The following is a 10296-nucleotide window of genomic DNA, read 5'->3' as shown; positions in this document are numbered from 1 at the left end:
TTTGCGGTGCGGAGGCGTGGTCTACGACAGAGAGTTGACACTGTTGGCCAATCATTCGCTTTTCCTTTGAGCATGCGCAGTGCTGTACATTTCTCTTCGCAGTCAATGGGAGCTCGCTGGAATAGTAAAGTGCGTAACAGCACTGTCATTCATGATACAGTATACAAGGTACGCACGCATCAAAGAGATCAGTCGAACAACTCTACTGAGATTACGGATGTCCCATTGCGTTCATGCACACGACGTACACACGCACTCCACTTACACATACGCACACTAACACTCTCTCTTAAAACGATTTGAAATTAAACCATCAGATTAAATCTATTCTAGGGTAATCATTTCTATGCGAATTTGTGTAACCTGTTCTAGCGTAATGAAAGAGCACCTGACACATTAGTGTTACTTCAAAAAGTATAAAGAATAATATTACCATAACCACACGTCATCAACAAATCGAGGGAATGTGTACGTTTCATTAAGATATCTCTATAATATATTTGTGGAATTCTATTGATATTTTCTTTATATAGTTATACTACTGTGACATCATGCCAAACCATAAAAATTCATAACTTTTGAATGGGTTCCGACTCTCTTCACACTTCAGTGGTGCGTTCCATCAATATTTATTTTCTTAATTTGCTGAACCCACGTGTATATGTCTTGGGTTAATTTCCCCTTTGATGAGACCCACTGCACTCTCTGTAGAATCGTGAACGTACATGACGTAGGGTCGCCTCTTGCAACTCAGAAAGAGAAAGTAAGCTAAGCGAGAGTTTTGATGGCATTTCCATCTGCCAATATCAGATTGTGTTTATCTTATTTTTTTCCACCGAGGTTTGCGGTAGTGAAACTCGCAAAGAAACATATAATTTCCTAGATTACGATCATAACGCTGCTAGATACATTTTGCGTGCTGTTTCAGAGTTTTGCATATTTCCCATTTCTTTGTGCACACCCCAATTGCACTGCTGATGGAAAAAAAAGAAAGATGTCGATGTTCATGCATTTCACGTTGTTGGAAAATCAATTTCTAGGTTATTCATATAATCACTTGGGAAGATTGTATTCATTTTAAAAGACACATGACACACTTACAGACACACACACGAACACACAAGAAAGAAAGAAAGCAGGCATTCGCGACATCACGTCTTTGCAGTTACGTCAAGAATTCATTCCGTGGTTGATTATATTCACTGTAGTATATAGCCACCCTCACACAAACGAGAGAAAACAATGTATCTATAAAGAAGACATGGACAGCAGGGTTCTTGTGTCCGAAGATTCAACTCATTGGATTTGCCAAAGGTTATTGGGTTATTAGGGCTATCATAATATATAAAGCTGTGGTCGAGAATCAAAGTTCATATTTATAATAAATGAGGTTAGGAAACTTATTATCAACATTTGAATTTAGATAAATATGCATATTGTTTGTATGTATATGTATATGATGTGTACGTGACATTGTATTTATATGTATATGCTATGTATGTTTATAATATGCATATGTATACGTTTTGTATGTGTATGTATATATATGTATGTGTATATGTATATGTATAATTATTATGTGTGTATATGATTATGACATATATTATAATATATATGAGTGTATGTATAGTTTTGTATGTAAATGTGTGTGAGTGCGTGTTTATAGCTGCTGAATGTCTATGTAAACGCCATCGTTGTACTGGTTAGGCCATTCATAAATCGCTAAAAGTAATTGATATTGTCAATATAAACACAAAACGTTGTACGCAGGCCTAAATGACAATAAAATACACCAATAATCACATCGTCAGAGACTCCAACTCTCCCATTTTCGACGGGAGATCTCCCGCCGAAAGCCCATTTTTGCACAATCTCCCGTTCTCCCGTTTGAGATTTGATTTCTCCCGCCCTGGCTCTGTGTCTCCCGGTGGAAAGGATTTCTTATTTATTTCTGTCGTAATTTCAAAAAATAAGCCTTAGATAGCACCAGAGAACATCTAGAATCCTAAGAACTTCGCGCTTCGCACACATCAACTTGGAGTCTCCCGTTTGTTAGGGGTTTCGGGCGGGAGAATCTCCAGATCAGAAGGTGCTTGGGGTTGGAGTCTCTGCATCGTTGGTTTTGAAACAATGCTTTTGTGAACTACACTATAAAAGGCCAAAAGAAATATAACCATACAAACGAATTAAAACAAAATAAATGAAGATGGGTTCAAATATCACTGAAAGCCCGAAATAACTTGCCAGCTCGAATTCGTGGATATAGCCTGCATATCCGAACAGTGACGTTGGGAAGTGTAAGCTGAAGGTTTAAAGTTCCTGTCAGTTTCTTACAGTTTTTCCTACCCTACCTCCACAATTCCACCCTTGATCTTCCCACTGGCGTGCATTGATGCCGTCGTTAATCCAATCACGAGGCAGGGATGTGGACTCGGTTAAACGCGAGAGAATTACCCTGGCCTAAACGCTGGAGTCTCCTGGGGAGGTTTGCCCGAAGTTCAACCGCGATTTCCCGCAACAAATCGAAGACATTTCCCCCTACCAATGACTTACAAGGGTGACACAGACTCACGGAGGACGGGCTTGCGGTGATATGCTGGTATCTCGTGTTCATCACCATGTGAAACGCCCGTATTACTACATCAAAGCATCCCTGTGAATGGGAATGTAAGATATCTCTCGCCAGTTTCTTAAAGGTCATCGGACTTCTTTTAACTACTGACTTCTATTGATGTAGATGGGACTACCAATTAGAAATGGTAGAGGTTTTTTTTTTTCAGAGCTAAACATGTACCGCGGTTGTTTATCATTTCATATTTAATTTTTGCTGCATTTACTAACTTTCGTTCCTGAATAGCAACTCTCGTATACATTTCGTGATGTCAGGTGAAATAAGCATCATAAGCCCTTTTACGCCATGCTCCTTAATACCTTGACAAATGCACAAACGCATGGTCGGTTATTAGCGAAGACGGGTCCCGTTTATCACACTTCAGAACCTTCCAATTATGGTGGACATTGCCATAAAATGCTCCAAGATAGAAGGTACAGCGAGAACGATGTGATGGAAGTATATTGTATGACGTCTTTCTTGATATTGAGAGCTGGTGCACCTGATTATGGTAAAGTGCATACCATTAATTTAGTCTATCTTTCCCGTTGATGACATCATAATAGATAAGAAAGATTTATGAGATTATGATTAAAAGCGTTTGAAGCATACTTAAATCAAGTAATTCCTGAATTTGTGTTCAGAACTATAGCAGTCCTCATGAACACGGGACCAGATATATAATAGGATATCAAGGGCCTTTAAAGCTCCAAAAACTCTTAGACAAAGAAGAACTGTATTATTGTATTTTCTGTCAAAATATAGCTGAAAAAAAGGAAAAAAACTTGACTCAAACAGACAAACTCTGTTTGAGTATGGAATATTCCACCATTCATAATAACATCTTGAATTTGCTTGTGTATATGCTCGTCTTTATGCTTACACATCACTTGTAAGCCTTCAATTGTTTATCGTTCCAAATTAATGCATTTTGAATATTTTCACATCGCAGACAGATGGGTGAGAAGCCGTTTACGCGAAGACATGGCAGGAAGAAAAAACAACGAAGCTTTTCATCGACAATCATCACCGGGTGGGGTGAAATATTTGCTATGTCTGGATTGATCTTCAACCTTGATGTATACGTACTTGGTGACATATAGAATGCATAACGACGGCTTACGACTGAAGATAACAAATACCGACCCTTTGATAGGTCAAAAAAAAAATCAACTACATGAGTGGGTGGAGAGAGTGTTGTAAGTAGTCTGGGGTAGACCTTACTGTAAATTATAAGGAGACATGAATTTAAAACGATTGGAAATCATGCACTATTAAATTGTGGTAGACGGTCTCAAAGATACATAGTCTTAGATCCAGCCACACCTTTTTTTTTCACTCGGCACTTGGGGAATGTTACAACATTTTGATATATTAAGCTCCTGATTGGCCACGACAACAATTAAAATTTGACTTGTTTTATACCTTGACAATCATGACTTTTATCTAAAAATTCAATTCTTATCACACACCTATTTCCTAGACAAGATAAGGCATCGGACAGCCTTTAAAAAAAGTTATGGAGTTTTGGTTAAATCCAAGTACTATCATCGCTGGATGGGATAGCTGCAAGTGATGGTAGTACTACAAAACAAAGAGACATTAATATTTAGAGAATTTAGAAAAAAAAAAATAACACACGTAAAACCTCGCATGTGCCGTTCCCTCGAATTCTTTTTACGTATGTTAAAGGGATCGTATAGTTTTGGTTTAGACCTACAGCACTTGGAACTTCAGGTTTCTAACATTTTTGGATAAGACAATGAGAAACCTATTATGAAATATGAAAGAGCATGAAATTATGGGGAATTCAATATTTGTTGAATGAAAATTGGTTTTAAAATGGCTGAGATACCCAAAATAGAGCAATCCTAATAAAAGGTGGGACTCATCTTTTATTACGATCGCTTAGTTTTACTTTTTTTTTTTTTTTTGGTATCTCAGCCATTCCACAACGGATTTTCATCAAATAAACTTTGAATTCCTCTTAATATGGCATGCTCCGTACTCTTTCACAAATGGTTTCTTAATATCTCACAAAACGTTAAAAGACAAATCCTCATCCTCATCCTATGTATGGCCTACCATTCCTTTAAGGATGATTTTTCTCGTTGTCAAGAGCAACCGCGTTATACAGACATTTTTATATAGAGTTGAGCGCAGAATTTGTGTTAGTATAAAACCTGTCCTATTGTCATATCATTGAGATTGTCACCTCGTGCCTGTGGACGGTGTCTGTGTGGAATGCGACAAGAATCGATACAACCTCTAAAAGTGTCACTGACATCCTATAACACAAACAGGTTACTGTTAGTAACGACCATGTTAAGCCTCACGTATCACAACATTGGTAATGAGTTGGTCTTTCTTCTTGGGGCAGATCGGAAGTATTCCAGAAGACGTGACAATTAATCTCCATCACAGTCCTTGCGGTAGTTTGGGGCCAGACAGCGTCCTCGTTGCAGTGGCTTTAGTTCTTAGAATTATTTCCGGACTTTGCATTCCTGATATAGAAGGAGACTGGTCAAAGGGTTAACTGGTCGACGAAACCATCTTTAAAGAAGGAATCCACTCCAAAATTTGTTCGTTGTCATAAAAAAGAGGAAAAAATCCTTGCAGAACAATGCAAAAAAAAAATGATCAAAATGGTATAAAGAAATATGGAAGTTAGGACATTTTTGAAATTTCAAAATTTTTCGGAAAACACTTCTTGAACAGTCGTTATGAATATTCAAATCAGCAAATTGATGATGTCATGATCTCACAATTTCTTATTCATTTCTCGTACAGAAATAACAAAATCTCATATTTCAGCTATATGAATACAAACTCTTATCAGAATTTCACATACACGAAAAATTGTGAGGGCATAACTTCATCAACTCGCTCATTTGATTACTCATAAGGACTTGTCAAGAAATGCTTTCCGAAAAATGAAAATGACATTTCGAAAAGTCGTATCTGCCTTACTTCTTATCCGTTTTTTGTCATTTTTGGAACGTTCTGTAAAGATATTTTTTCTCTTTCTTTTGGAGTTTATTTACTTTGGAGATGAATTTCCTCTTTAAGACATAAGGTCAAACTCTGATCCCTGACTTCAAAAATACCGAGTAAAACTCAATCCGTCTGAGCAGTGAAAGTGTTACTTCAATCGGCAGAGCAGATTAAAGTCGAATTGAGAAAAAAAAGAGAGCATGTTAGGCATTTTAAGATCTCACATGGTTCATAAAACATTGATAAGATTCCACTTGCAAACTGAGCAAGGCTCGTCTCATTTATCTCACCAACATGCACAGAAATCTAAATATCCCCCTTTCGTTTCCTTTTTCAAAACGACTCTTCCACTCGAGTTATCTTATAGTTGAAACAATGTGATATGTTGGCTTTTTTTTTGGGGGGGGGGAGGGGGAGGGGGTGATTGTACTTTGTGATATGTTTTATAATACAAGAAATTGTCTTTAGAAATATACATACACAAACACACCCACGTGTTTGATAACAGCCTGCTGCTACTCCTCCTACTACTTCTTGTGCCGTTTCTAAATCTTCTTGGTCAGTTTTTATCCTCCCGTGTCTTCTTCCTCCGTGTCTGTTTTCTTTATTGTTATGATTTGATTCATACCTCTCTCTTGTTTTTTTTTCTCGCGATTTCATTGATAATCAAAGCATCAGTCTTTTCTGACCTTGCTCAGCATAACTGTTGATCCAGTGATCGCCTCGTGCGTGCAAGGATGCGTGGTTATGTTTTATTTCTGGATGAGTTTGTGGAAGTGGCAATTGGGGCGAACTTCCTTGATGCGCTTCTAAAATGTTTGTCGATATTCTTGGCAGACTCCTGAATGTGTTGTATCTCATCCAATCAACGTCACCCCGCAACATTCCTGCCTGCAACAACAACGTGTATTAGCCAAGCGCTGGTTAATCATACGATTTGTGATTAAAGGGCTATATACTACCTCTCCCAACAATTTGTCTACCCATCAGTTTAACTGTTACGTCATCATGGCTATTCCCTGTGACGGGGTCCAACATGCGTGACATCGCCCAATCATGCTTCCTTCTGGGCTACTTCCCACGTCTAATAGTTGATTCGCTAGAGTTATAAAAGTATATAACGTGAGCCGACAAAACGCCCACGTGAAATTATTGTGCTATACGTCTGTTGCTTGCCGCTGTCGTTCTTTTTGACGATTCCTTGATGGAATAGGACACAAGTGCCTCCGCAGTCCCCCCCCCCCCCCCGCACGCCAGTCAAAGTAATGCATCTCCAACTCTTTTGTAATGTAAAATCAGGGAGGTGGGACCCACCCCCCTGGGAAAATCATGGAGGTAAAAGGCGCCTGTAGTATATCTCTTTGATAGATAATATTCTCAAGATACCAAGTACCAGAGTGATCACCTTGATAGTATATGTATCTTGTAACGACTATGCTGTAACCAGGGAGATGGCATGTTAGGAGATATACTAAAACTAATTTTTCTCCAATCCCAATCATATAAATGGGTATCTCATGCACGTAATCGTCCATCAGGTATTTTTGACGTCACCAGTATGTCTGTTCGAGCTTCTAAGATGTGCGTGTTGAAGTCACTCCTATAGCTGGGTCCTAGTCTAACTGCTGAACTGCTCGGTGGAAGCACGGAAGCACGATGATTATGAGACAAGTTGCGAGTGATCCACTACCCATTGCAGATTGTAACAGTACTCGCGTAATTTTCTGCGAATCGTTCACTTGACATGAAGTAAACGTATATTGTAGGAACAGGCACTAGACTAAGCATGATTAGTTATGCAACACCGTGATGTGTATGAAATAATGGTCATCGACCGAACGTGCGTCGGATTTCACAAAACGACGACCATAACGCTAAAATGATTGAGAAGTCCTTCGACATTTTTGAAAATTACTGGTGCCCGTAATTAATCCACCGACCCTCCTTCAGAAGCATGGTTAGCCTATTAAGCCAAGTGTATGCTATACAACTAGATGAAAAATGTGGGATTTGTTTTTCTTGTGCCGTTCGGCAGGGGTCCATATCTTCGGGTTTTACTTTATCTATTTCTAATTATTTTTATACTATCTTTTTTTTTTTTTTTTGGGGGGGGGGGTCGTTGTTATTGCGGTTTTTTTTTTAATACTCACTATGGGTCCTGTCCTAGAAAATGTGTTTTTGCAATGTTCCTCCTTCATTTTTTTCTTCTGGTTTCGTTATTGCTGCAATATCGAAAACATTTCAGAATCATCACGTGATTGGGTCGCACATAACAGAACTTGTTCATATTCATAACTCTAGAACGGATTGTTCGATTTTCATCATACTTTACAGAATGTTTTTTCTCAGTGACGTCACAAGTCCTGTTGCATATGAGTTTTGGGACCGTAAGGGCAGTCTCGATCTCTCGCTGAGCACAACAGTCTGTGACTGGACACCTGAGCCTAATTGAGGAAAAAAGAAAAACAATGTATACTACACTATTGAGCAAATAGTCATGGCTTAACCTACATTTTCGTCACACAACATCAAATGTGCCGCACACCACATCTTGTTTGTAAGTCGCGGGGTTCCATGTACTTATCGAGTTGCCCCGAACGGACAGTGTCATTCATGTTCTGATATTTGAAGCTCTTACCTCATTTGTCTCAATGTTCTTTTTTTTTTCGTCTCCTTTCAGTCAAGTGGAGGTCTGCAAACTTTGGCGGGAATTTCGCTCGCCCGCAAATGTATCGATTTCATCTATGTTAGGAAACAAGTCGCATATCAAACCACTCACAAAACCTCGGCTGAGGAAAAATAGTCTGTAAACCTCATTTTGTGGCTGGAAAGCCGGAGTTTGTTAGTGTTTGTTTATCATGTTTGTCTCCTTTTTTTTTTGGGGGGGGGGGGGGGGGGGAGGAGGAGTGAGTGCAGGAACATGTAGTAATGTCAGCGACCAGCAAGTACGAGAGGGAAAAAAATATCTGCATGCTAACACAAAGACAGCGACAACATGTCTTCCCCCATCTACTTACAATTGTGTGATATGCGCTCTCTGAGGAAGAAAGATTATGACAGAAAAGTTGTCAAAATAGAGAGGATAACTGCCTGCTCTAGAATATGGTAAAAGAGTCAAACCTGTCCATAGACACCACCTGCCGTACGCGACCACTAAACACAATTCCGCAAGGAGAAAATCCATGTAAACGACCCTGTCTTTAGCGGCCATCTGTCTACAACAGCCACTTTCGCTCGAATCCCTTGGGTGGCTGTTATAGACAGGTTTGACTGCATTCTATCTGAAGACATCCGTCGACGAGAAGTACTAGAGTATTCCAAAGATAAAATGGAGCATTTTACGACAGATATGTGGAGCGATTTCGCCTTGGTGTTTTGATTGTGTATTTGTTTGTTTGTTTTTGTTTTGTTGTTGTTGTTTTTTTTTTTTTTTCAGATGGGGTGTCCTGGTTAGATTTCAGAACCATATACAATTTGAACGTTGCGATGTGTACATGCCCTCATCATTGGTACCGGTATGTGTGTTGTGTGAAAGAAATTTATTTTTTTTTTCATGTATTCCATGTATGTTGACGTCTGTATCTATGCCCAAAGAGAGGGGCATACACTTTTTGTCAAGGACACTAGTTTGTGGGCGAGTTATCGAAGGAAACCATCTACTGATGATATCTCTAAACGTAGTCCCCTTTGAAGTAATATGAAACAGTATTCCCGCAGGGCTAGTGTATCTACGAGTCGGTAAAATAATCATCCCGAAATAGATAAGTTTTCCAAACTCTTTTCCATTACTTTACAAGCTCTATGCTCTGATTGCTAATTTCCTTCAATTTGTGGAACTTGATATTTTGACTGTGGGAGCCTACACGTGTACTCATTGAAGAAAATACATTTTCTGTCTCATAATCTTATTAATCACTCACTTCTGGGAGTTGAAAATAATTTGGCGAGAGAAAATACGAAGCAGACGACTCTCATGAACAGGGATGAAAATAAATACAACACCTTTCGTTCCTGATTTCACACATTTTGAGCAGTGGCACTGTAGAAATAAAAAAAAACTGATGGAAGTATAGCAGTGACAGTGATAGCAAAGCAGTTGTAACTATGAGTGAAAATTAATCAAAAATAATTTACAGATTCACTTTGGCAATTACTTAATTACGATTAATTTTATGAGTAGGGACTACTCTTGCTCGTAAATTATGAATACATTGGACCATCCCCCTGTTTTTCATCACACCATAAAGGACATTATTATATTTGATTTAATCCTCCTCTACTACACTTCTTTTCTCTGGTTTCCTGTTTTTCTTTGTTTGTTTGTTTGTTTGTTTTCGGTACGTACTATAAACTGTAACAATTCTCAATTCTTACAGTCAAAAGACGATTCAGTACTCAAGGTCAACGAATTCAGAAGTGAATAAAACATACATGACAATTTGCGAGAGGTAAAACTATACTAGTAGGTTTCAAGATTTTATGAGCTCCTATCAAATTATCCTAATCTGTATAATTTGTTATTACACAATACTCAATTTAATTTCTCATCAGTCGATTTTATGGTCAGATACAACCAAAACATACAAAACAATATAATACTCGACTGACTTCGACAGTAGTTTGTCTGAAAGTGGGCGGCTAGTAAAATCAATGTATTTATCTACAATATAGATACATTGCCGGTACGTGCA

This window comes from Diadema antillarum, unplaced genomic scaffold (assembly GCF_040938485.1).
Source record: "Diadema antillarum isolate AM-2024a unplaced genomic scaffold, OU_Dant_1.0 seq00000507_RagTag, whole genome shotgun sequence".
NCBI classification, from domain to species: Eukaryota; Metazoa; Echinodermata; class Echinoidea; order Diadematoida; family Diadematidae; genus Diadema; species Diadema antillarum.
Note: the sequence above shows the minus strand (reverse complement) of the source record.